Source organism: Hesperophylax consimilis, chromosome 17 (genome assembly GCF_061612785.1).
Source record: "Hesperophylax consimilis isolate HC1 chromosome 17, BYU_Hcon_1.0, whole genome shotgun sequence".
NCBI lineage: Eukaryota > Metazoa > Arthropoda > Insecta > Trichoptera > Limnephilidae > Hesperophylax > Hesperophylax consimilis.
In genome coordinates, this window is record NC_142852.1 from 35178156 (window position 1) to 35193322 (window position 15167).

Consider the following 15167-nt stretch of genomic DNA (forward strand, 5'->3'; position numbering starts at 1 on the left):
GACAATGAGCACCTAATGGATCCTGCACTTGAATGCCCGTCAACATTCTGTAAAACGTGTGCCGCTAGCACAGTTTCAGGTGGAGGTGAACATAAACGTGATGTGCCCTCGTGCCCATCAAGGAAAAAGAAGGAAAAATTGCTATCGTGACTCACAGAAAGGCATTTCATGGAAAAAGTACCTCCAACAGCAATGGCGAGATGTGTTATCAGATCAAGGTACAATTACAATTATGGACAATTGCTATGTCATCTCGACAGTTTCTCGTCCACCAAGTCAACCATACAGTTGATACTAAGACTGCCCCACTATTAAATAAGATAATTACCTTGCCCACACTGCCTGAAGAGGTTTGCCTGATGTACATGTCCGTGTCTACCAGGTCCAGGCAGACGGTGTGCACCGTATCCGTAAATTTGAAGGCAGTCACTAGCTGCACTATGGCGACGTCATCCTGCCAGTGTAAAGCATCCCCTCCGTATTCTTCTGTTAACCGCACTGTTCGCACCTGCAACATTAAACAAAATATATTCATTACTGGATAGTCTGTTAATTATTAAATTTCAGTTTTCAACGACGAATCCTAAAATTAAGCAAAAAAAAGAAGATAATTCGAAAGTGCCTTTTTAGTCGTATGTATGCTTCTGTAGGAGTATTTTTTCTTATTATTTTATGATTTCGTCCTTCCCGGAAAGAGTTCATTTCTAATTTGTTATGAACAATGTAATTTAAAAACAAATTTTTATATTGGCTAAAGTCCCGGCGTTACCAGCATCTTTAAAAAAATATAACGGTCAATATGCCCTTTAAAGTTCCCCCAATTATTGCATAGTGTGAATTTGAACACAGTATTTCCGAATGGGTAATTATTCGCACAACCAAGTATTATTATTTCAGGTGACCGGATAACTCGTGAAAATGATAATTCAACACACCTTTAAAGTGATATAAAGTCAGGAAAACTATCTTAAATAAGTTAGATTTACAAATTATTTTTTTTTTCATCACTTCTACGGTTTTTTAAAGGTGTGTTGAATTGTCATTTTGATGAGTTATCATGGAGCCACTATTTTGACTAACTTATATTTCTGTGTTCTATAATAATTAAACTTGGCTTAAACATATCTAGAAGTTGCAAGCGAAGCATATAATTTTACTAACTTGCATTTCTATGTTCTATAATAATTAAACTCGGCTTAGACATACCTATAAGTTGCAAGCGAAGCATGTTATTTTACTGACTTGCATTTCTATGTTCTATAATAATTAAACTCGGCTTAGACATATCTAGAAGTGGCGAGCAAAGCATATAATTTTACTAACTTGCATTTCTATGTTCTATAATAATTTAACTCGGCTCAGACATATCATATGTACAGAACATATAATTAACTATAGTGAGAGCTTAACAGAAAACAGTGAATGTGGTATACATATAATTAACTACAGTGAGAGCTTAACAGAGAGCAGTGAATGTGGTATACATATAATTAACTACAGTGAGAGCTTAACAGAGAACAGTGAATGTGGTATACATATATTTAACTACAGTGAGAGCTTAACAGAGAACAGTGAATATGGTATACATATAATTAACTACAGTGAGAGCTTAACAGAGAACAGTGAATGTGGTATACATATAATTAACTACAGTGAGAGCTTAACAGAGAACAGTGAATGTGGTATACATATATTTAACTACAGTGAGAGCTTAACAGAGAACAGTGAATATGGTATACATATAATTAACTACAGTGAGAGCTTAACAGAGAACAGTGAATGTGGTATACATATATTTAACTACAGTGAGAGCTTAACAGAGAACAGTGAATATGGTATACATATAATTAACGAATGGTAGACAAAGTCATGTCAGTATGCTCATCTGTTGATACTAACAGAGAAGGTACGGAAACTGTGCTTCAATGAAAACAAACCTCTGATTGCTGTCTGCCTATCTCTGTAGAAGTCCAGGAAGAAGAGAGGGTTCCTGCAACCACTCGATAGTCAGCCACGTTAACCTGGTGGTCGTGAGATTCCAAGGAGAAGCAATGGGCCGCTGGAAATCAATAACGATAATTAAAAAAGGTATTTGTTCTGTCCATAACCTTCTTCTCTTCTCTCAAAGGGAAAGATGTGCCACTGATACTGTCAGGAGGTTTGTTCCTAAGCACTATGCAAGTTGGACCTCTGAAGGTATTGTTGTTATGTGCTAAGAAGGAATGTACACCTCTGAAAGGTAGGTAAGTTACAAGTATAAGTACAAAAAGATTAAAAAGTTAGGTAACAGTTTTTTAGTCTAGTTTTCGGTAAACTTTTACCTACAACTTACGTTTTTAATACGCGTTTAAAATAAAATAAAATTTAAAAAAAAACATTTGATTCAACTTAATGACAATAAACAGCCACTTTTCGCATTTACGATTATGACAAATATTGATATTTAATATTATTTACGTAAATAATAATTTACCCGAAAATTTGCCAACTGACGCACCATTTTGACAGAACGCCGAAACATAATTCGCGTTTGTTTGTAGGTACTGCCAACGTAACCATCATAAATAAACCACTCACGTAACCATTGCACTTTGTCATTGTCATAAATAAACCCATTAATATACCACTCTCTAGATCGATATCTTCGGTCTTTTTGTATCGAACAGAATTATACAGTACTTAACCACAGATATACAAGCAGTACTTACCGTGCGGAAAAGAGCAGTAGACAAGGTAGAAAAAACTCAAGGTCATCTAAAAATAAGATGCAACCATAGACAATATTCATTCACTAGCCCAAAAAAATATTTTAAAAATAAAAATGTCCTTGAAGCAGAAAAATGTCGAAATGTTTTCCAAGGGCAAGGTTCATCTGACTAAGAAAATAAACTTTTACAGTGCATTTCCTTAAGATGAAACTTGTTAATCTGAGAAGAAGAAACCCAAAATGACAAGAAATTTGCAAAAACACTGAAGAAAATTTCCAAAACATGATTGTCCGACAGTACGACGAAGAATTCCGACATTTTTCCGCCTATTTTGAACTCATAGTTACACATGTTTAAAAATCTTTAATTGCACCAAAACAATAAGATAATACATTTAGGTCAAGTTGAATGTATGTTTGTAACTCGCTAATACTACACTGGCTTTATATTTTTATTACGAAGAACTTTCTAGCAATATTTTCGACGCGAAATGATAGTACTTCGACAAGTGCGAAATACAACAAATGACGCCCGCGTGCATACATACACCACTCTCATTTTGTATGATTTCAAAAGAGTACAACGACAACATTCCGTCCTCTCTTTGTGTTACACGAGTCAGTATGGTAGAGAGCGAGAGATCAAACCAATCCTTCTGCTCTAACCAATGAGATCTGAGCTTTTAGCCACACTATTCATTTGTATAAGAAAACGGAGGTGGACGTGGCGGTTTTAAATGGGTTTCGTGGCCAGAGCTGAGTTAAATGCCCCTGGTTACATGAGTCAGTATGGTAGAGAGCGAGAGATCAAACTAATCCTTCTGCTCTAACCAATGAGATCTGAGCTTTTAGCCACACTATTCATTTGTATAAGAAAACGGAGGTGGGCGTGGCGGTTTTAAATGGGTTTCGTGGCCAGAGCTGAGTTAAATGCCCCTGGTTACATGAGTCAGTATGGTAGAGAGCGAGAGATCAAACTAATCCTTCTGCTCTAACCAATGAGATCTGAGCTTTTAGCCACACTATTCATTTGTATAAGAAAACGGAGGTGGGCGTGGCGGTTTTAAATGGGTTTCGTGGCCAGAGCTGAGTTAAATGCCCCTGGTTACATGAGACAGTATGGTAGAGAGCGAGAGATCAAACTTATCCTTCTGCTCTAACCAATGAGATCTGAGCTTTTAGCCACACTATTCATTTTTTTAAGAAAACGGAGGTGGGCGTGGCGGTTTTAAATGGGTTTCGAGGCCAGAGCTGAGTTAAATGCCCTGGTCCTTGTAATGTGGAAATGATCTTTCCAGAGTTCACATAGTTACTTTCGTAGTTTAATAATAATAATAATAACATGGCATTTATATAGCGCAGTTAAGTGTCATTTCACTTCAAGTGCGCTTGTAGTTCCATAATTCTAAATGATTGTAAAATTAGCCAACAAATCTCTAATCTGATACTAATTATGTAAATAAAAAAACCCAAATGATATAAATAATTTAAAGTATTATAATAAAAAATAGCTTTTTACTTATAAATATAGTTTACTTATATGTACAATTAAACAACCATTATAAAATGTAAATGAATATAAAATGGCTCTCTGGCCACACTTAATACGATTTAAATAGAACATATTGATATTAGGATAGATTAGGTTAAGTTATAATAGGTTATGTTAGGATAGGTAACCTAATAGGTTAGGTTAGGTTATGTTATATAAGGTTATGATAGGTTAGGTTAGGTTAGGATAAGTTAGGTTCTAATAGGTTGGATAGGTGAGGTTAGGTGAGGTTAGGTTAAGTTAGGTTCTATTAGGTTTGGATAGGTGAGGTGAGGTTAGGTTAGGTTAGGTTGGGTTATGTTATATAAGGTTAGGATAGGTTAGGTTAGGTTAGGATAAGATAGGTTCTATTAGGTTTGGATAGGTGAGGTTAGGTTAGGTTAGGTTAAGTTATGTTATATAAGGTTAGGATAAGATAGGTTCTATTATGTTTGGATAGGTAGGTGAGGTAAGGTTAGGTTAGGTAACGTTATGTTACATATGGTTAAGATAGGTTAGGTTAGGTTAGGATAAGTTGGGTTCTATTAGGTTTGGATAGGTTAGGTTAGGGTTTTTAATATTAAAAAACTATAAAATATAAAACTGTAAACTTTTTTAATAACAACGAGGTTTTTTATTTACGTCATTTTTATCGTATTAATAAATTAACCCATTCTTTAAATAAAAATGTTTTTCACTATTTATGTAATAAAAAATCGGTTACCCTTTTCATGTTTTCTATTGTTAGGTTGGCAGTGCCTACAAACAAACGCGAATTATGCGCGAATTACATATCGGGGTTCTGTCAAAATGGTGCGTCATTTGCCAAATTTTCGCGTAAATTATTATTTACGTAAATAATATTAAATACCGATATTTTTAAAAATCTTAAATGCAAAATGTTTCTGTTTATTGTCGTTAAGTTGAATGTTTGTTTTTTTTAATTCGTATTAAAAACGGTAGGTAGTTGTTAGTAAAGCTTTACCCATTATTTTTAATTTCCGGAAACTAAAATACTTACTTCTCCTTATTACCTAACTACTATTAAGTGTTTAAGCATGTCCCTATTGTTTGTCTGTTTACCAGAATATATTATCTAAACTCCTGAGAGATGAAGGGCATCTCTGCCTCAGAACTCACCGGTTACCACCAGTTGACTTCGAACCAGACTGCCACCGCATTTTTGTTGGTACCAGTTTTCAAATCCTTCTCGCTTCATGAAGATGGCCACGTTCCACGGGAACTCCTTTCTAAGCACAACTTGTCCCCTCGCCACGAGAGGCAATGAAACCAAGTTTTCCAACCCGCAATCTGCAATTATAAAGTCATGAGTGTTTGACATAGCCATTTAAAGATCAAAAATACGCTCACCTTTCTTTCTTTACGGAAAGAAAGGGTTTGTTTGAAAGCTTAGTTGGAAGCGAAAGTCTGTTTGAAGCGTATTTTACAAATAAGTAGGGTTACCAAATGCATACGTTTAAAAAAACCCCGACGATATTCAACAAAATCCCCAAATTGGATATAACAAAATAACAATTCCTCACAATTTAGGTATTGTGTTTACCCAATTATCCCATTTCAATTTCGATGATGTCTGAAACGATTTATCACCGGTTAAACCGATTTACTGAGAAAATAATTATGACAATAGATTCTCTATGATGTGAGGTAATAATTATTCGCCTGAAATACACATACAATTTGAAAATATCTCCCGAGTAAAAATGCCTTCTGGTTGCCGGTAAGGTGCTCTGAACCACTAAAAATACTTTCTGATTGCCGTTCAGGTGCTCTGAACCACTAAAAATACTTTCTGATTGCCGTTCAGGTGCTCTGAACCACTAAAAATACTTTCTGATTGCCGTTCAGGTGCTCTGAACCACTAAAAATACCTTCTGGTTGCCGGTCAGGTGCTCTGAAGCACTAATTGGCCGCAGTTGGGTTTATTCCCAACCCGCCAATAATTCAAAATATACTGTTATTTCACTCAAAAATTATAGGTAATAAACAATAATAACAGCCTTTGTAAGCACTGAATTTCCCACTAGATAGCGTCGAGACATTTTATATCTGTATTGGTTTTGTATCATTTTATATGTAAATTACAAATATATTGACTTGTCGAATATTATTATTTAATGATGAACTAAAGTTTATAACAGAAGGTTTTTTATCCATGGCACAATAATTATTGCTTATAATAATTTGCTGTCCATTAAAAATTATCTATGTTATATTGGGTTCATTCGTTCGTTTACTGATCTCTAATTGTTCAATTAATGTAGGATTCTTTCTTTCTATATCTAAGAGTTTAGGCTCGTTATTGTCAAGCGGATCCTGATGATTACAATTGTTCAAGTAAATGTTAGATCCTTCCTTTCTATGTGTAAAGGATTAGGCTCGTTATTGTCAAGCGGATCCTAATTATTCCAATTTTTCAAGTAAATGTTAAATCCTTCCTTTCTATGCGTAAAGGATTAGGCTCGTTATTGTCAAGCGGATCCTAATTATTCCAATTTTTCAAGTAAATGTTAGATCCTTCCTTTCTATGTGTAAAGGATTAAGCTCGTTATTGTCAAGTGGATCCTAATTATTCCAATTGTTCAAGTAAATGTTAGATCCTTCCTTTCTATTTGTAAAGGATTAGGATCGTTATTGTCAAGCGGATCCTAATTATTCACTAAGAGATGTCCGGGGTTAAATTAATCATCACCATCGGTAGTATACAGGATGTCCGGGGTAAAACGAGTCATCACCATCACTAGTATACAGGGTGTCCGGGTTAAATGAGTCATCACCATCGGTAGTATACAGGGTGTCCGGGGTAAAACGAGTCATCACCATCACTAGTATACAGGGTGTCCGGGTTAAATGAGTCATCACCATCTGTAGTATACAGGGTGTCCGGGGAAAAACGAGTCATCGCCATCACTAGTATACAGGGTGTCCAGGTTAAATGAGTCATCACCATCGGTAGTATACAGGGTGTCCGGGGAAAAACGAGTCATCGCCATCACTAGTATACAGGGTGTCCGGGTTAAATGAGTCATCACCATCGGTAGTATACAGGGTGTCCGGGGAAAAACGAGTCATCACCATCACTAGTATACAGGGTGTCCGGGTTAAATGAGTCATCACCATCGGTAGTATACAGGGTGTCCGGGGTAAAACGAGTCATCACCATCACTAGTATACAGGGTGTCCGGGTTAAATGAGTCATCACCATCGGTAGTATACAGGGTGTCCGGGGAAAAACGAGTCATCGCCATCACTAGTATACAGGGTGTCCAGGTTAAATGAGTCATCACCATTGGTAGTATACAGGGTGTCCGGGGAAAAACGAGTCATCGCCACCACTAGTATACAGGGTGTCCGGGTTAAATGAGTCATCACCATCGGTAGTATACAGGGTGTCCGGTGAAAAACGAGTCATTACCATCACTAGTATACAGGGTGTCCGGGTTAAATGAGTCATCACCATCGGTAGTATACAGGGTGTCCGGGGAAAAACGAGTCATCGCCATCACTAGTATACAGGGTGTCCGGGTTAAATGATTCATCACCATCGCAAGTATAAAGGGTGTCCGGGGTAAAATGAGTCATCATCATCACTAGTATACAGGGTGTCCGGGTTAAATGAGTCATTACCATCGCAAGTATAAAGGGTGTCCGGGGTAAAACGAGTCATCGCCATCACTAGTATACAGGGTGTCCAGGTTAAATGAGTCATCACCATTGGTAGTATACACGATGTCCAGGGTTAAATTAGTCATCACCATCGGTAGTATACAGGGTGTCTGGGGTAAAACGAGTCATCACCATCACCAGTATACAGGGTGTCCGGGTTAAATGAGTCATCACCATCGCTAGTATACAGGGTGTCCGGGGTAAAATGAGTCATCACCATCGCTTGTATACAGGGTGTCCGGGTTAAATTATTCATCACCATCGCTAGTATACAGGGTATCCGGGGTAGAATGAGTCATCACCATCGCTAGTATACAGGATGTCCGGGTTAAATGAGTCATCACCATCGCTAGTATACAGGGTGTGCGGGGTAAATTGAGTCATCACTATCGCTAGTATACATAATGTCAGGGGTAAAATTAGTCATCACCATCGCTAGTATACAGGGTGTCCGGAGTAAAATGCACTAACTTCGGAGAAATTTTTTTTTTTTGTAATATCATTTGTTTTTTTTTGCCTAAAAACTACCTTAAAAAAGTTAATTATCCTTTTTACTCGTATTATCAAGTAGAATTACCAAATCCGAAGTAACTGCACTTTACTCCAGAACATCTTGTTTAGTACAATTTCAGAGTATCTTTGTAATCGAATGTTCTTTTGAATAAATTAATTTTATTACGTAAGTTAAGAAATGATATTTTTGTTCAGAAAATCTGCTTTTTAATTATTTTTACGTGTTGCGGTGTTGGCCATAAATGGCCATCTTCGACATACCAAATGTTTTTAAATTATAATTTAATAATATGTAATAATAACTATGTACATAATTAACATACCATGTTCAAAAGCACCCCCAGAGCACAACACTAACACCACACAGCACAGTAAGCGTAATACTTCCCTAATCATTTTGATGAACGTCGTAAGTAAAGTTCACTGAATAACTAAACTAATTCAGCGGTCCGTCTGCGATTTTAAACCATCGACTCTGTGCGTATTCCTAGCAGGGGTGCGCGCAGAGTGGTTTTAGTACCTTTTATCAGTTTTTTTTTCTGTTTCCGATATTCCTTTAAGAATCGCTAATATTGTCTTCAGTAATTAAATATTACAATTTGAGGTTTTACTCATTAAGTTATTCCAAAAATGATAAAATAACCTCTTTAATGTTTTTTATACTATTATTTATGCTATGATATTTTTGTTATACAATCATAATTTTTTATATAATTCTGACCCCTATATACTCTATTTATTAATTATTTTTTTTATATACTTCTGACCCTTTTGTACTTTATTTATTAATTATTTTTTTATAAACTGACTTTATATTTCTACCATTTTTACGATTATGACATTATTTCATGAATTTCATTGACGTAATATTATATATTTATACTCAATGATCTATATAAAATTTTTCACTTTACATTAAATTTGTGGCGTCGAGAAAAATCTAGATTAATTAATTAATAATAAACCGCTCGACCTACTTAGTACCTACTCCCGAATTATGTACCTGCATCGCATCGTAAACAAAGTAATCTACGTACTACGAGACCTACTTGTCTACTCGCGACAATACTACAGTCAGTCCGGGACATTACGAGAACTCGCCAGAAGGTTCGAGTCTACGGTCTATGCATAATTGCCTCACTATCGAAGGTTCCCGAAACACACAGTCTGTGCGAGTGCCTAGAATTTAGTTGCCATCCATCTACCTACTGTTGCCATCGGCCGTGTAGTATAAATAAGCCCGACGCAGCGAGTCAGTCAGTCATCATTCCGCCGTCAGTCTACAAGGATCAACGAGTGATCACCCGCGCTCTTCTTAGTAGCGCGAAGGACATATACCCGGTTTCGCCCGTACCACCATGGACTCTATCGGGACATCATCTTAGCGCCTTGTCCAGATCGCCGTTCCTGGCAAGCGCTGCTCGGATTACAAGCGCCCTGGTTCCAGCGTCTCTGACCAGCGCTTCTTCCACGCAACCATGACCACCACGAGGACACGCAGCATCCTCACTGGTCACGCCGTTCCCGCTCAACCGCCTACAAGGTCCGCCGCACCTTCGGCCGTCTCGTCAGCACTGGAGTGCCTGAAGACCTACGTTCTTCACCAGTGCCTGACCTTCATCGAGTCCCGGTCACCAGCACCCGGCGTCGACTCACCGACCCGCGCTTGACCTGCCATCACAGCCAGCATCCGGTGTATTCTTCTGTCCAGCGTCAACTCTCGTTACGGCTACACTGACTCACCAATAAACACAGTGAACTTCACCACACGCTTTTTATTTTCGTGCCTCACCATTGATCCCCAAAAATTTATTTTTATTTTTATACCCTATACTTTTCTTCTTAAAACAATTTATAATAATCATTTTTATGTTTTTATACTATTTATGACATGATATATGTATTACTCAACCATCCTCAAAGGAGAAATCTCATATTTACTTCTGATTCTTGTGTACTTTCATGCTTTATTTTACTGTGTACATTTTATGTAATATGTCTTTGTACGTTTTTTTATATGTTATAGGTATTATGATGTATTAAATGTTTTATATGTATTATTATATTATTATTATTATATTACTTAACTATCCTTGAAATGAGACATATTTAATATATCACTATAATATATGAAATTTGTTCTGTATAAATTCTATGTAATATTTCTCCTTCAAATCAGGTGATCTCTTCCATATAATTTCTTTATTACCCGTTTAGGAATAGACTTTGTCTAGTGAGACGGGTAACTTACATAACAACATTGTCAAAAAACTTTGTCAATACAATAAACGACCGGGTTGCCGGCATCAAAATTAAAAAGTGTTGTATGTTTGTCATAATTTCATGAAAAGTTATTATTAAAGTGGAAAGCTCTCGATCTCCCAATGAAGTAAGAGCATAGATATACCACTCACGCAGAATAGAAAATCAAAAAATTTCCTCTAATAAAATCATCATCAGCCAATGCTGATTGCTTCCGACCTATCAGTATTCTTGCCTGAACAGACTATGCAATAATTACAATAGCGTATTATCCAAGGTTGATATTTTCAGTTGCGAACTTACCAAAAACAAGAGGTCCATAAAAGAATATTTGATGTTTTTTTTTTTTTTTTCATTATTTATACCCGCTAAACTGCTCAAGCAGTTTGTCAGCAGATCAGTTTAACAAAGTGTGAATAATGTTTATGTCTCTATTGTTTTTATCTCTATTATGATTTGATTTATATCTACAACCTCTCTCCATGACTATAAATGTATTGTTTTGTAAATTTTTCGTTTTATATAAACTTTTATTTTGTATAAATTTTTTAATTCATATTCCTTTCTCACAAATTTGATTTACTTATTCCATATTATGCTGTCTCGGTAGAGGTAAAGTCACGAGGAGGAAATCCATAATTGTTTTTTTTTACTATTTAATACAAATGTTATGTACAAACTGATTAAATGTAAACTGTCGATTTCCCGAAAATTAATAAATAAATAAAGGGATTATGTTCAAGTCCGCGCTGAGCTCCACATTCCAACCAAGCCAAGCTTTAAATCAACCGATACACCGGTCCTTCCACCACAGATAAACCTCAGTGTTCTTGTGTTTGTTAAACGCAACGCAAGTATTTGAATGTTTGCTGAACACAACTTAAAGAACTTCGTCTTGGAAAGCTCGCCACGCAATATATGTCTTATTACGAGTATTGTATTTGTTTTAGAGACAATTGTTGAGAAGCAAGCAGAGGACCAAGGTAAGCCTGCATTATTAAGCAACTCAAAAGTATTATTAAATCTTAGTGTTTTATCAGAAATCAATAACAGTTGACAGGAAAGAGCTATGGAAGGTGTTGTCCAAGTATGGAGTGAGTACGAATCTCACACAGGCAATTGCATCTCTGTATGAGGGAAGCGTTGCATGTGTTACGGTGAACAGTGGTTTTATGGGTGGTTTGATATCACAAAAGGTATTAAGCACGGCTGCTTAATGTCACCGTGGTGATTTATTGTCTTGTATTACAGTATCTCGCGTTTAGGATGAACGAATGTATGAAGAAAGAGTTAATGATGAATGTAAGTAAATCTTAAGTGATGGTGTTTGAAAGACAGAGTTCGAAAACAGTGTGCCATATAGTTGTGAATGAGGAATACTTGGAGCAGGTGGATGAGTTTTTGTATTTATGAAGTGTGTTCAGAGATATGGGAAGTCTGACAGATATTGAAAGAAGGGTAAATGCAGGTAAGTCCATTAATGGTGGACTGAACGCGGTCAGCGCTAGTAAAAAATGTCCAAATAAGCGAATCTTGTTATGTAAATAGCGATGGCCTGTCTAGGATATGGGATCAGAAATATCTTGTTATGTAAATAGCAATGGCCTGTCTGGGATATAGAATCAGAAAGATCTTGTTAAGTAAATAGCGTTGGCCTGTCTGGGATATAGGATCAGAAAGATCTTGTTAAGTAAATAGCGTTGGCCTGTCTGGGATATAGAATCAGAAAGATCTTGTTAAGTAAATAGCGTTGGCCTGTCTAGGATATAGAATCAGAAAGATCTTGTTAAGTAAATAGCGTTGGCCTATCTGGGATATCGAATCAGAAAGATCTTGTTAGGTTTGCAAGACGAAGTTCATCGTTCGTTTTACATTATCACGACCAACCAGTTGGTAGCTTCCTCGTTGGTAATTAACCCATTTGTTTGCAAACCGGTTTGATTCTGTACTAGTTTAGTCCTCCATCATTGCACAAACCACATTTTCCACGTAAAATGGTGAATGTGAGTGGATTTTCATTATTATAAGATTATTAATTAAATAATGCAGTATTTTTACAATAAAAACCTGTTTTCTCTAGGAATGTGTAAATTATTTGAAAATATCAAAAAAAACTGTTTATCCATCAATAATAAGTACAATAAATTAAAATAGTAATCACTAATTGAACGGTTAATCTTTGCAGTCGTGCTTCCTACGATTCAGTTGATTTCATAGAGAATGTTTCTTTTTAAATTCCTCTGACCCTCAATAGGGCTCTCAACGCCTCCTTGAAGCATTCCGCCGCAGCCCATTGAGTCCCAACTGCTCAATTAGTGGGAAGGGAAAGAGGAAGGTGGGGAAGTACAGACTCCGTGCAGACTGAATTTAGTCGCTTTCTGATGATTGACGATCAATGAATAATGGCGAGCTTTCAAAGAGATTTTTTCAATAAAATTTATTATATACCTAATGGCCGCCAAATAGAAAATGGTTCGTCCCCTCATAAGGAGATTCTGGGTCAGAGTTGACGAAGAACAGATAAAGTGTTAGCAATTTCTCTGAAAAGAAATTAATTTTAAGACGCAATAATCTTAATTTAAAAAATATAGAATGCAGTGAGAAGCTGTGTGGGAGTTGCCTTGAAAAATTGTAAACTAAGATTAGTAATGATTTCAGTTATTTAATTATTTGTTACAACTTTATCAATATATATGGGATAGACAAACGTCAAACAGTGAACAAGTCCATATTTTTGGTCCTATAAAAAACCTAGAAAACTATGTGTAAAGCGGGAATTAGCGAAATAATCTTTGCCTAAAACAATGCCTAAAAGTGATAAAAAAACTAAAATAAACACCACTTTTTGTAATCGCCGTGACACTACGATATTGTGAGCAAACTAGGTTTTAAGTGTGATATCTGTGAAATCCCACTAATTCCACATATTCACCCAAGTAATTACTTCTTGATTGCTCACAAAATAGAAAGACAATCTTAGTGAACTTAATATAAAAAGTGTGATAACACCGGGAATGTCAAACGTCAAACGGTGTTATTGTCATTTGCTCTAAATAAATAAACACTAGAAACTTTATGCTGTGAAAAGGAAACAAACAATATAATCCTTTGCCATTACTTATTCATATCATAGCGTAAATAATTATACAGAACACTTTGGAAATCATCAATGATGGAATGCAAATCATGCAAGACCCAAATACATGACAACGAAAATTTGTTCTGCAAGACATGTAAGCATAATTTTCATTTCTTTTGTTGTCATATAACTGAAATTAATTTTCGAAAGATGAATAAAAACTATAAACAAAGTTTCAAGTGCCCATCTTGCAAAGAAACTAATAAAATTTCTCAACAAACAAATGAGTTGACAGAGACATCTGTGAATGAAGCCCCACAACAGAATGAAGATGAGCTGACGGAGACATCTGTGAACGAAACCCCACAACAGAATGAAGATGAGTTGACAGAGACATCTGTGAATGAAGCCCCACAACAGAATGAAGATGAGTTGACAGAGACATCTGTGAATGAAGCCCCACAACAGAATGAAGATGAGTTGACAGAGAGATCTGTGAATGAAGCCCCACAACAGAATGAAGATGAGCTGACGGAGACATCTGTGAACGAAACCCCACAACAGAATGAAGATGAGTTGACAGAGACATCTGTGAATGAAGCCCCACAACAGAATGAAGATGAGTTGACAGAGACATCTGTGAATGAAGCCCCACAACAGAATGAAGATGAGTTGACAGAGAGATCTGTGAATGAAGCCCCACAACAGAATGAAGATGAGTTGACAGAGAGATCTGTGAATGAAGCCCCACAACAGAACGAAGATGAGCTGACGGAGACATCTGTGAATGAAACCCCACAACAGAATGAAGATGAGTTGACAGAGACATCTGTGAATGAAGCCCCACAACAGAATGAAGATGAGTTGACAGAGACATCTGTGAATGAAGCCCCACAACAGAACGAAGATGAGTTGACAGAGACATCTGTGAATGAAGCCCCACAACAGAATGAAGATGAGCTGACGGAGACATCTGTGAACGAAACCCTACAACATAATGAAACACCGGGAGATAACGATAAAATTAATTCAATAAGTAACCAATTAACTTCAAAAGCTTCCAAGAGATGTCTCTATAAATATATTCACTACAAGAAAATTTTCAACAAGAAATTAAAAGTCAAATTACAAACATAGATAAAAAACATTAATAAACTAAAGCATGTAACAAAAAAAGTGTAGAATTCCTTAACAATTTTAACACCTTCAAGCAGTAATCAATCGCTATTGACTTATAAAGCCGAAACAAAGCAACTTCCCATAGTGGAAAATAACATTTCTTTACATCAACTAGCAGATCTCGTAATGCCGCCGCAGGAAAACAAATCTCAAGTACTAATTTTTGTAGATGAGGATGGAAGAAAAATGAGAAGAAATATTGAAAAAAA